Below are 14,202 nucleotides of genomic sequence, written 5' to 3'. Positions count from 1 at the left end.
CAAGCAATCTAATGGCAGAAAGGAAAGCATCTTTCCGCAGTTCTCCTGACTACTTGGACTACCAATAAAAAACAAGCTAGAATAATGAAATTCAACACAAGCTGATGATCCCAGTTGTCAGGGTCGGTTAAACCAACTAGCTCGAATTCGTGTGTTGAAATACAAAAAACTATCAGGGAAACGAGAGATCACGGAGACTAAATCTTGATTAGAACATTCCAACCCTCACATCAATTCAGTAGATTAAAAAGTACATAACACGTTGAATAGTTAGTATGAATAAATAGAGCAAGTGAGACTAGTCTTTGCATACATGACAAAGAAAGCACAAGGGATTTGCTGTTTACCTTTGGTAGGTGAAGTTGTAGCTTCCTGCCAATTTCTATTGACTTCTCCAAAGATAAAAAAAAAAAAAAAAGTTGCTTGCAAATTGCAGTGACTTTAATAGCCAGTCTTCCACTAAGAGAGAGGTCTCTGAGTATACCATTGATTTCCTAATTTCCCTCACCAAATTTCTCAAACCTTTCTCATGATCCGTGCTTCCTTTTTCTGATTGAATCGAATCATCTCGTATTGTGTTCTTGATCTGTATCTTTAAAAGGCATTCAGAGAGCATAGACGAGGAAGAGATCAAAGGGGAGCTGAGGTGCAATTCTTTCTGTCCACTTTCATGGATGTCTGTCCTGCGTTCTTTGTTCCTTGTTCGCTACCAAACAACTTTGCTGCTTTCCCTCAGAAAATCTGATTTTAAGACTAAAATGTTTCTATTCTCTCTCATACTCATGTGCTTACATTTTCATATGAGCTTCATCAAAGTTTGAACATTGTGGTGGGTCCACACGTTAACTCACTCAACAATTAGCTTCTGATTCTTTTTTTATAATTCTTAATTATATGCAGAGCACTTACGTATAATTAAAGGTTAAAAGCAACTTGCTATATCTTATAATATAATCTTTGGTAGGAAAGCTGTTGCTTCCTTCCTAGCACCTTCCTCCTTATTAAACAATACAATGATTAATTATTATTGAGCTGACCATACGACTACAATGGTAGCCAGCTAGTGCAAAAATGACATTGTCTTCTGCTTGATCTCTCTCTGTATACCATTGAATTCCTAATTCCCCTCACCAAATTTCTTAAACCTTTCTCATGATCTGTGCTTCCTTTTTATGATTGAATCGAATCATCTCGTATTGTGTTCTTGATCTGTATCTTTCTTGCTTGAAAGGTAAATCCTACTTTCTTTTCTTGTTTTTCTACCACTAATTTTGTTTCAAATAAGATTTGCCCATTTGGTTGTAGAATTAATAAGTAGGATTGTAGATTGATCAATCAGGTAGAACTTAATTATATATGTGTTGCTTGATCTATTTTAGAACTCAAAACTCATATTTAGCTTTGTTCTTACATATTGCCATCAACTTAAACTATTTATCTTGAAAACAGCTGCTCTCAAGGTTTCTTTTGTCTGTTGAGTGCCTCTTGTCAGCTTGATAGGTGACTAGTTTGCCTACTCTTTCTCATATTCTTGTGCTTACATTTTCAGATCAGCTTTCCCAGAGTTTCAACATTGGGGTGCGTCCACACGTTTCCTCACTCAGCAATTAGCTTCAGATTCTTTTGTTAAAATTCTTTTGAATCCAGGTAAAGTGTTTATACTTCATCTTCTTCATTTTGTTGCTGTCTTTGTTTTTGAATCTTTTTTCGTAAACCGCAAGCTGTTGAAATCTTATTGAGAAACTTTTAAAGTCCTTGCCTTCTAGAGTTCATACCAAATTCATTGTTAATATTAGTTGTTTTGATTCTTCCAAATAAAAGTATGAGTTTGAGTTCTATGCATTATAGAACTCAAACTCATATTATAACTTTGTTCATTTTGCTTTCTACTTCAACTGCTCCGAGTTTCTTCCAAATTTTTATCTTAGATTGCTTTTCTGACAATTATTTAAATTATTCAATAGTTGTTATAATTTTTTTATCTGCTTGAAGTGCATCTCTATAGGAAAATATATAGTTAAGTGCCTGCCTATTTAATTTTAGAATTTGTAATGATTGATTTAATTATACAGATTCAGTTTATTTTGTTAACACACTTAACGGCATTAATGTTTTGTAAGATTGAGGTTTGCACTCTTTTCCTTTGCTTACTTATTTAAAAAATAATGATTTCCTCTAAATTTTCATTTTAAGATTGAGTTCTTATTTTCCAATTAATTCAACATCCATTTTTATGCCTTACTTTTGACAATTTTTTATTTGATGTTTGAAGGGCCAAAGAAGTTAGCGGTGAAAATGGCTAAACGGAAGGATCGGTTTTGGGATCATGTTGAGAAGCTGGATGATGGTCGTTTCATCTGTACATTTTGTGGCTTTAAATTTGCTGCTGCTGCTTCCATTTCAAGGATCAAATGGCATTTGTCAGGAGAGGAAGGGCATGGTGTTGCAGTTTGTGGGCAAGTTCCTCAACAAGTTCAAGAAGCAGCTTTTCTAGATATGCGACATTGCAACAAAAGACATAAAGGCATAGCAAGTTCAAGCAATTTTAATGATAATGTCATTTCAACCACTCCACAAGAACAAAACAATGAAGTCGACAATGTGGCAGGAGATGCAGGAACGACACAAGCAGCGGATAGAATGGGTCACCCACTTGGAAGAAGTGTGGAAGAGTTCAGTAGATGGTTAATGGAGGATGATATAGAGAATGGGACTGGAGGAGTAGTGCAGCCTGGTGCAGGAGCTAGCTCTTCTGGAGGGCTTACAGACAACACAAATGAGACTCCAGGAGATCCATTACCTACTAGCTCTACAAAGCTAGTGGGTCGAGCATTTGAACATAATACAAATCTGATATGGTCTTGGTTAATGGATGATGAAGTCTCGATAATTGGCATTTACGGAATGGGAGGAGTCGGTAAAACAACAATGATGAAACATATCTATAATAAGCTTCTAGAAAGACTAGGCATTTCTCATTGTGTTTGCTGGGTGACCGTGACTCGAGATTTCAGCATTGAAAGATTGCAAAATCTTATTGCTAGATGTCTTGGCATGGATCTTTCAAGTGAAGATGATGATCTGTGTAGAGCTGTCAAATTATCAAAAGAACTAAGGAGGAAACAAAAATGAATTCTCATTTTAGATGATTTGTGGAACACTTTTGAGCTACACGAAGTGGGAATTCCGGAGCCAGTCAATCTGAAAGGTTGCAAGCTGATTATGACAAGTCGATCTAAAAGGGTTTGTCAATGGATGGATAGACGACGTGAAATCAAAGTGAAGCCACTTTCGAATAGTGAAGCTTGGGATTTGTTCATGGAGAAACTCGGACATGACATGCCACTTTCTCTAGAAGTGGAACGAATTGCAGTAGATATTGCAAGGGAATGTGCTGGTTTGCCATTGGGCATTATTACAATCGCAGGAAGCTTGAGGAGAGTGGATGACCTACATGAGTGGAGGAATACATTGAAGAAATTGAAAGAATCAAAATGTAGGGACATGGGAGATAAGGTATTCCGGTTATTGAGGTTTAGTTATGACCAGTTACATGATTTAGCACTACAACAGTGTCTCTTATATTGTGCATTATTTCCTGAAGATTATGAGATTGTAAGGGAGAAGTTGATAGATTATTTGATCGATGAGGAGGTAATTGAAAGAGTGGAGAGCAGGCAAGAAGCAGTTGACGAGGGCCACACGATGCTTAATAGACTTGAAAGTGTCTGTCTATTGGAAGGTGCTAACAACGTGTATGGTGATAGATATTTCAAGATGCATGACTTGATTAGGGATATGGCCATCCAAATACTGCAAGAGAACTCTCAAGGCATGGTTAAAGCAGGTGCACGGTTAAGAGAAGTGCCGGATGCAGAGGAGTGGACAGAGAATCTTACTAGAGTTTCACTGATGCATAACCACATTAAAGACATTCCTCCCAACCATTCACCAAGCTGTCCCAATCTTTTAACTCTATTGTTATGCAGAAACTCAGAGTTGCAATTTATTGCAGATTCATTTTTTGAGCAGTTGCGTGGGCTTAAGGTTCTTGATCTGTCTCGTACAATTATCACAAAACTACCAGATTCTGTCTCTGAATTGGTGAGTCTCACTGGATTAGTGCTCATTGATTGTGATATGTTAAGGCATGTGCCGTCATTAGAAAAGCTCAAGGCACTGAATAGGTTAGATCTCTCTGGTACTTGGGCACTTGAAAAGATGCCTCAAGGCATGGAATGTCTATGCAACCTGAGGTATCTTAGAATGAGTGGATGTGGTGAAAAGGAGTTTCCTAGTGGGTTGTTACCTAAGCTCTCTCACCTGCAAGTCTTTGAATTGGAGAGGTGGATTCCTGAACCTATTCATAGAAAAGCACAATATGTTCCGATAACAGTTAAAGCTAAGGAAGTGGCATGCTTGAGGAAGTTGGAAAGTTTGGTATGCCATTTTGAAGGTTACTCAGACTACGTGGAGTATCTTAAATCTTGGGATGAAACCAAATCACTAAGCACATACAAAATTCGTGTAGGACTACTGGATAAGTCTTATTATGATCATGATGATTTCAGAAGGAAAACAATTATTTTGGGTAACTTGAGTATCGACAGAGAGGGAGATTTTCAGGTCATCTTCCCAAAGGACATTCAACAAGTTTATGGGATTTTTGGTCTCTAATAAAGAATGCAACTGAACTAGAGGTTATCGAGAATAGGAATTGCAATAGCATGGAGAGCTTGGTTTCATCTTCTTGGTTCTACTCTGCTCCGTCTTACAATGATATATTTTCTGGTCTTAAAGAGTTCTATTGTCATGGATGTAGAAGTATGAAGAAGTTGTTCCCTCCTGTCTTGCTGCCAAGCCTCGTAAACCTGGAAAGGATTAGAGTTGGTACTTGTGAGAAAATGGAGGAGATAATAGGTGGAACAAGACCAGATGAAGAGGGGGTTATGGGTGAAGAAACCAGCAGCAGCAATATCGAATTCAAACTCCCAAAGTTAGGATATCTGGAATTGGAGGGATTACCAGAACTGAAAAGCATTTGCAGTGCAAAACTGATTTGCGATTCTCTCCAAGTAATTGAAGTGACAAATTGTGAGCCATCTCCTCCCCCTTCTCTTCAACATATCACTGCAAATTCAGAAGAATGGTGGGAGTCAGTAGTGGAGTGGGAGCATCCTAAGTACTAACGCTAAGGATGTCCTTCGTCCCTTTTTAAAGTTTGTTAAAGGATGAGTGAGGACAGTGCCCTTGAAATAATATTAAATTAAGAGTAAGCATTGTTGTTTTAATTGGATTTAATGAATTAACCTTAAGCTACGTGTCCACTTAATGACTGATGTGCTTCTTCCCTTTGTGTAGTTTGAAATGGCTGGGGATGAGACGACATTGCCCCTTAATATTAATAATGAATTACGGGTAAGCAAGTGGATGCTTTAATTCCTCCTTTTCTCCCTCTCAATATCAATCTCTTCCCTCTCTCTTGAAAACATCAAATGCAAGTCAGTGTTTGAATTCCTACCTCTCTCTCTCTCTCGCAATCTCTCTGTATTAATTAGACAGAGAGCAACAACACCTTTTAGCCAATTCAACTACAAAGAAGGTTTTCTCTTATTAGACCTTTGCGTTTACGCTCCTCATTTTGCTGTTATCATCCCAACCTTAAAAACTTCCTTCTCTTATTTATTGATTCCTCTGTTATTTTATTTTATTTTATTTTTTGTTGGTAGGAAATTGTTTTAACTTGTCTACCATCTTCATATTGAAAATAACAAGCTCTTGTAGATTTTTCTTTGAAGATTTAAAAATATTATCTATGAATTGCTAACTCTTCAACAATTCCTGTCGACTAGAATTGCTCTGTTTAATATTCTCTTGTAGATGCTGAAAACAGAACATAACTTTTTCTATCAACTTATGAGTATTCTCTTTGACATCCAAAATTGTGGTCTGACAGAGCAAGTGGAAAAGCCAAACAGATCTGCAAGTTACGGTGTGCTAGATGGAAGCGATGCCAGAGCCCTCGCTTATAAGGAAGGAGATAGTTTTATCCATGCTAGCTGCTGACACGAGTACTGAAGTATGTTATTTCTGGCCGAGTGATTTTCTTTGGAGTTTCTATCTTCATTAATTTTCATTAATTCATTAGACTCAAGGAATTAAAGCAGTGTAATGTGAACACGTTGAATAGTTAGTGTGAATAAATAAAGCAGAAAGTGACAAAGTTTGCAGGGTGGTTGCATGAGAGTAATCATTGCATACAGTAAAATGGTAAAATGGACCTTACCCGTATTCTCTTCACTGGTTTTGTACCTTGCACTTAGAGGAGCAGTAACGAGGACAATGTGAATAGTGCATCATGAAATGTTGGCAGATTGATCTGTCCTGGCTAGGATTTAGAGGCTTTAAGTACGGATTTTGAATCATTCAGACTGTTTAGGAAATGATTTTTCAGGACCCATGCCACCTGATATTCGAAAACTGATCAATTTACAGAAACTGTAATACTTTTTCTTCATTTTCATGTTTATTGTTTATAGATCTTGTATTGTATCATATAATATTACTCATACTATGCCTGCAGAACTTGGCAAGTTGGTCAACTTGACAGATATGTAAGCAGACACTTTTTCTTTTTTGTGTGTGTCGTTCAATCGAATTCACAAGTCTATGAACCCATAAAGCATTGATTACTCATCATTTTTCATGTCTTTATCCTTGGATTTACCTCGGCTGGGTGGTTTTCCCCAACAGATATATAATCATCCTCTATAAGCACAGGAAACGTAGCTGGTTTTGATGAGAAAAAATCTCATATTTAAATTTCCGAGATTGTTTAGATCTTTGAATCTTCTATGCTGATAATTCAACCATGCACATGGATCAAATTCAGTGGAAATAATGTTAATGGAATTCTTTCAAATATTGTTTTTCATAAGTGTAATGTTGTTCATCTATCTAAATTTTATGGTAAATAATATTACTTACAAAAACTCTGAGTTTGTATTTCTTTGACACCTTTTAGGAGGATGAATGATAATAATTTCTCAGGGAAGTTACCTGCTTTCATCAGTAAATGAACACAGGTTCAGAAACTGTGAGTTTCCTACCTTAACCTCTTTATAATCCACCCTTTCTTTTTGTCTTAATTTTTTTGATAACTGATGGATACTTTTGCTGTTCTATTTGTATTACAGTCATATACAAGCTTCCTCTCTTGAGGGGACTATATCTTCTAGCACTGCTTCCTTGACCAGACTAAGTGATTTGTAAGCAACCAGAACATCTGAATTTTGTTTTTATGTGTATATAATGTGTTTATGACAGCATGATTTTATGTTTTATGATTCTCGTAGGAGGAGATTGGTGACTTAACAGAAAGAGGGTCTTCTTTCCCGCCACTGTGTAATATGGAATCCATATAACGTTGTGAGTTGGAGTTCTTCTACTTCTACTACCTGACGAGAAAAACTTTTTAACTGTGCTGTAGACCATCCAATTAACTGATATATTTGTAGCTAGTGTGTTACATTCTCTAGTACTAGGTGTAGAAACTGGAATGTGGTAGCCATAGAAACTGGGACATTAGCTGGAGCAGTTTCTGTTGCCCTTCTAGTACTAGGTGTCATTTAGAGAAATGGCTGGCTTGGTGGCAAACTCTCTGCAGATAGAGACATTGGTATTTCTTTTGGGCTCCTTGTAAAAAGGGAACAAAAAATAGAAAGTTCTTTGGCATCTATACTTGGACTGCAAAATTAACTACTCAATTCTCATTATATTCTCTTTGAAGATTTAAAAATATTTTCTATGAATTCGCTAGCTCTTCAACATTTTCCTGTCAACTAGAATTACTCTGTTTAATATTCTTTTTAAGATACTGAAAACAAAACAGAACTTTTTTGATGAACATTTGAATATTCTCTGACATCCAAAATTGCAGAGCTTAGGGATCTAGATCTTCAAACAGGACTTTTCACACTAAAACAGATGAAAGCTGCTACCAAGAACTTCGATGCAGCAAACAATGTCGGTGAGGGTGTTTTTGCTTCTGTTTTCAAGGTAACTGAATGTTTAATGTTTTCTCTCATCTGTCCTTGCTACACTCTATAAGTTTGTGGTGGAAAAATAGCTGTAGCAATAGGTCAACTGTTCTCTATAAACTCTTTGGATTCTTTCTAGTTTTAGATGTAGAACAGAAAATAACGAAAGCAGAGCAAATTATTAATTGTTAGCCATAAGTTTGAGGTGGGAACTTTCCATTATTGAATGCAGGGTTCGTAATCAGATGGAACTGTGATTGCAGTGATGCTGCTTTCCTCAAAATCTAAGCAAGGAAACCGTGAATTTGTGAATGAGATAGGAATGATATCTGCACTGCAACATCCAAATCCTTGTAAAGTTGTATGGATGTTGTGTTGGAGGAAACCAATTAATGCTTGTGTACGAGTACATGGAAAACAATTGCCGGTCCCGTGCTCTATTTGGTGAGTTAATTTCTTCCTTCCATCAGAAGCATTTGTAAAATATTTGATGCTATTATTGGTTTAATGCTCATCGGAAAACATCACATAGTATCTGTAAGTGAACTAGCTATTCTTATGTTTCTTGTCAATTTTTCATCGTTGCTTGTAATGTTTCGTCAAATTTGCAAACTATTCAACCTGGTAAACAACATGTTTTTTTTATCTGCCGAAGACATTTTTTAGATGGACAAACATATATCTGCTTTTGTCGTTCTTTATTTCTGCTGAACTTCCTCCACTCATTTTACCATTTTGAATATATTATAGCATCCTTATTTGGATTTATCTGGGATTCTGCCAGGCCTATGTTTTGCAAGAGAGAGGAAGTCTTTCCGAGGTGGTTGATCCAGAATTGGGGTCAGAGTATTCTTCAGGGGAGGCTATGGTGATACTAAATGTCGCTCTCTTATGCACCAATGCGTCCCCAACTCTTAGGCCTACAGGGTCTCAAGTTGCGAGCATGCTCGAAGGCCAAACTCCTGTTCTAGACCTTCTTTCTGATCCTGGGTTTTCCGCGATCAACACAAAATACAAGGCTATAAAGAGCATGTCTATAAACGGATCATACTGTTGTGATTCCACAAACTCTTACGGAGAACCAGGCCATCTGCTGAGAGTTAGTTCAGTTAAATCTAATTAGTAAATGTTGTACCATATATATTATCTTGAAATAATTTGCAGATTCCAAATTCAAATGTTAAAAATTCAATTTTTTTTTTCAGAATCAGTTTTGTTTATTCAATGATAATGAATATCATCCGAACTACTAGTAAATGACAGGAAACAAACTCACTGGATCTGTTCCTCAATGACTTCTGGAAAGAAACAAGAATGTGTGTCTGTTTCTGCAAGATTTATATTTCGACTTGAAGTTCTGCTTCAACCCAAAGATGTCATGCTTCAAAAGTTACCATAAAAAAATTTCTTAATTCAAGAACTTCACTTGGGATCTAACTTATAAAAACTTCACTCGGGAAAGCTCCAGTCCAGTTGAGTGTTCTCGAGGGAGGGTGTAAGTGATCGTAAAAATGTTTCTTCTTTTTTTCAGAAGAAAGCCTAGATTGCTTATTTAGAAGCATGATGGAAAACCATTTTATTTACCACTGCAGGAACGTAGTGGAGAGCTACTCACCATCAACAATCAAATAGTAAGAATCTTGAATCATCAATTCAGCTTCAATAACCTCATTGGATAAAGTCCTACGTCATTTGTCGAACTGGCAAAAATAGATTTCCTGTAAGTCGATGCGGTAAATATTTTTGTTTCTTTCACATATTTCTTGGAAGTAAGCTTCTGAGTAGTCTGATATTTGTCATTTTTAAACTGCCTTTAATTGAATTTTAATGACATAACCTTAAATGGGGTCAGAGTATTCTTCAGAGGAGGCTATGGTGTTACTAAATGGAGGCTATGGAGATGCTAAATGTTGCCCTCTTACGCACCGATGCGTCTCCAACTCTTAGGCCTACAGGGTCTCAAGTTACGAGCATGTTCGGAGGCCGAACTCCCGTTCCGGACCTTCCTTCTGATCCTGGGATTTCCGCGATCGGCTATAAGAAACCATTTCTGGCAGAATCCAAGCCAAACTTATAGCATGTCTATAAACTTATAATTATTCTTGTTATGATATAATATAATGAACTGTTAAATTTGAATTTTTAATATGAGCTAATATATACTTTTAAATTGACTTCTGAATTGATACCTTTTCATTTGATCGATGTCAAGAGTGGAGCCTTGAGATATGAATTTGTTTGTTTGACTATAATATGAACCTATGGTATGCCAATCAGAATACCCATACTAATAGGGTAGTGTTAGTCTTTGTGCATATTGTATCTAAACCCTAGTTGGTGGAGGGAGTCACCAACCTATGAGAATTAATCATCACACAGTGTGAAGCCTTATGCTTATTGCATTTTGATTTTTTGATAAGCTTTACCTTCTAATATTCTTGTTATAGCCTATTTGAAAAACTTTCCTATAAAAACTTAAAGCCATAATTCTATATATATTTCTTATTGTTGCATTACCTTGTATATATATATTGAATGTTATCAACTCACCCCCCATTATTTATCTTTTTCATGCTTATAGCTTGTTAGCATGTCATTTTTGTTTGACCTTCAGAACCTGCTTTTTTTGTTGTAATTAAAACTTATTATTATGTTTAGTTAGTGCTCTATAACTATGAATTTGTATTAGCTCTTGTATTAAGATAATCAAATTATATTATAAAGTTAGTTTTGTTATTACTATTACTATTACGTTGAACTCTGATTGACTTATTTAAATGATAAGTTCGTATGTGAGTTTAGGTTCGCATATGTATGAAACTTTAAAGGGGATCTTGCTTAAGTGTTGGTCATGGATCCGGAAATCGGGTCATGACAATTAGCTTTGTTCTGAATTACATGTTCATTTTGTTATCAACCTCAATTACTTATCTTCAAAACAAGCAGAATTTCTTTCAAATTTTTATTTTAAATTGCTTTTTTGATAATTATTTAAATTATTCAATATTAGTTATAATTTTTTTTATCTTCTTAAATTACATCTATAATTGTAGTAATTTTGGTTACAACCTTATCATTTGGTGAATAAAACAATTAAAGCCTTTAATAAAAAAATATAATGTAAGGTTCCACGTATTAGGAAAAACAATTATCATTTTATATGAAAATCAAGTAAAAACTATATTATATTTAACAAAATACCAAATTGGAATTTAAGAGATAGATATCGATGTAAATATCCGACTCGAAACACGAGTTATAGACTCGATTGTATTTAATAACTTTGATTTTTGGCACTAATGTTTTATTTAATGAAAAAAATAATTTTAAAAAAACCCTTAGCAAAGAATTGTTCCATCCCAAAATAAAAAAATAAGTAGGGCTACATAGACAGAATGCCTTCCAATATTAGAAAAAATATGTTAAAATTTTATTCATAAACTAAATAAAAATTAAATCATATTACATTAAACAAAAATCATAAAAACCAATAAAAAAATCAATAGAAGCTTAACATTAAGCAAAAAAAAAAAAGGACAAGAAAATCAATTGGAAAAAAGGCCTCAGCCCGCACGGCCAGGCTAACTAATTTTATTTCTATTTTGTAAATGGCGGATGACTTATTGTCCGCCCATAATAGTTATGAAAAAAAAAGTAGGTGACGCATCGACTACTTCTCCTTAGATTCCAACCATAGTGGTAGCTGGAAATCAAGGTTGATGTGTTTTTTTTACCAAGAAATATATTTTTTCAACTATTTTGACCTAAAATACACTTAAAGACACCCTATACACCTTTATAAACACGTATATAACCTCAAATAACCAAAAAAATATGTCCAAAAACCTAAAGTCAACTCTAAATCGAAAGGCTTCTTGAGCTCACTCCATAATTTTCAAGCAAGTTAAAAAGAATAAAGAATACTTATGTGAAACTCTTCTAATTAAAAAAAACTTGTTGACACCAAAATCAATTCTTTTATGGTTGAAATCGTTGTCAACCAAGATTTTCTCTCTCCTCCATCAAAATCCGACCACTCTCTCTCCTCTCTTGAATTAGGGACTTAAAACTAAGAAAAATAAAGTTTTAGATTAAAATAGTATTTTTAAAAATTTTGAGGGATTGAATATTTATAACTTAAAAGCACAGGGACCAAAATGAACTTTTCATGCTAATTTTTAAATTGCCATCCATTTTATCCACTTCTTTTAATTTGGTCCTTTTTCTTTCAATCTTACATGGCTCAACAAATTTAAAGCAATTATGTTTTAATTTAGCGCCAAAATGACGCGATCGGTTAAAAAGAAAATTTTATGACAAAAAAGAAGCGGAAAAAATTAATATACTGAGCCTGCATTAAAATTCAAGCGCATGAATAGTATATTGGTTCTGCATTGTATATGCCACAGCGTATTGAATTTCCTATAATAATTAGAATATAATAGTTCTTGAATTTTGACCATTTTATGGCTGAGGATGATTTTAAAACAAAATGCCAGTCTTGTAAGATTTGATATTACGATTGTTTTTTTAAAGCATTTTTTTATTTATAAATATATTAAAATAATATATTTTTTATTTTTGAAAATTTATTTTTAACACTATAAAACGATGTAAGAATATAACAAAAACCAATTTTAAAAAAATTGAGTTTTTTTTTCAAAAATTGCCAAACACCGTTGCTTGAAAAGCTGAAGAGGATGGGAATTTATCTCTCGTTGCTTGAAAATGGCCAGCCATCTCCTCCCCCTTCTCTTAGAGATATCTATGCAACACCGAAAGAATGGTGGGAGTCAGTAGTGGAGTGGTAGCATCCTAACTCTAAGGATGTCCTTCGTCCTTTTGTAAAGTTTGGATAAGCATCGTTCTTTCTCAATCTCTCAATTTGCTTTTAATTTAAGTTTAATGAATTAGAATCAATTGTTGTGTGTATACAAGACTAATTAAGTTATTCTACAAGCTGTTTTCCTATTACTTCACTCATGTTGGATCTCGTGAAATTAAGTTCAAAATGTTCAAATTAATTTCGTTATTTTTATTTTTGAATATTGTATTAATTTCCTATTACTTCACTCAGCTACAACTACTCAATGATTGATGAATGTGTATTATTAGATTTGACCACAAGTAAGGAAGCCAGACGGGGACAAGTAAGGAACTGTTTGGAAACGACAACTCGTGTTTTTAAAAATATTTTTTTTATTAAAAATTATTTTTTTTATATTTTCGAATCGTTTTAATGCGTTGATTTTTAAAATAATTTTTTTTTAAATATCATTTTAATACATTTCTAAGTGAAAAATACTTTAAACCACAACTGCTATCACAATTCCAAACAGACATATGAACCTCAGTCATGTAACATATTGACACCCAGAAAAATAAAAACTCAATTTCTAAAATTATAATACTAAACTATGTATATATGTGTGTGTGTGTTTTGAATTTTTTAATAAATTTCTAAATAATCATTCTGTTTTAAAAATAATATACAAGATTAATTATATTGTAATTAAATTGATTTAAAAATCAAATTAAAGTAATCAAATCTAACTAAGAAAGAAATTAAAAAATAAATTCGACCAACAATTTTGAGCGATGATATGTGTTAAGAAATATATTTATTTTATTTTATTTATTAAGTGTAGAATAATATTTTTAGTTTAGCGTGTATATACTTGCTATGTATTTAGGTTAAAACATATATTTCAAAAATTAGAGGATCAATAAAAACTCATTCTCTTTTATGTTCGTATTTTTCTTTGTTTAAATTAGGTTGTACTTAAACATGGTATAGAACTAATTTTATGGAATGAAGTTTATTCTCAAACAACTTATCTAGTCTCAAACATTATTGCTCGTTGGTTGTGAAAAGTTAAGACATGTACCATTGTCAGCAAAGCTCATGGAAATGAGAAGGTTGGATCTCTATAGCACTGCACTTGAAGATATTCCTCAAGGCTTGGAATGCCTATCCAAACTGAGGTATCTTAGAATGAATAGCCGTGGTGGAAAGGAATTTCCTGGTGAGATATTACATAAACTCTCGCACTTGCAAGTCTTTATACTTGGATGGGGACAAAATGCTCCGATGACAATTAAAGGAGAGGAAGTAGGATGCTTGAAAGAAGTTGGAAGATTTGGAATGTCATTTTAAAGGTCA

At 34.2% G+C, this 14,202-nt stretch overlaps 1 pseudogene; it reads left to right on the top strand.

The window, feature by feature from the left end:
- Positions 1–588: 588 nt before the first annotated feature.
- On the top strand, positions 589–9,264 carry LOC18107932 (probable disease resistance protein At4g27220; annotated as a pseudogene).
- Positions 9,265–14,202: the final 4,938 nt, after the last annotated feature.

Source organism: Populus trichocarpa, unplaced genomic scaffold, assembly GCF_000002775.5.
Source record: "Populus trichocarpa isolate Nisqually-1 unplaced genomic scaffold, P.trichocarpa_v4.1 scaffold_25, whole genome shotgun sequence".
In the NCBI taxonomy this organism is placed as follows: Eukaryota; Viridiplantae; Streptophyta; class Magnoliopsida; order Malpighiales; family Salicaceae; genus Populus; species Populus trichocarpa.
The sequence above is the reverse complement of the archived record's forward strand: the minus strand, read 5'-3'. Positions and strand labels throughout refer to the sequence as shown.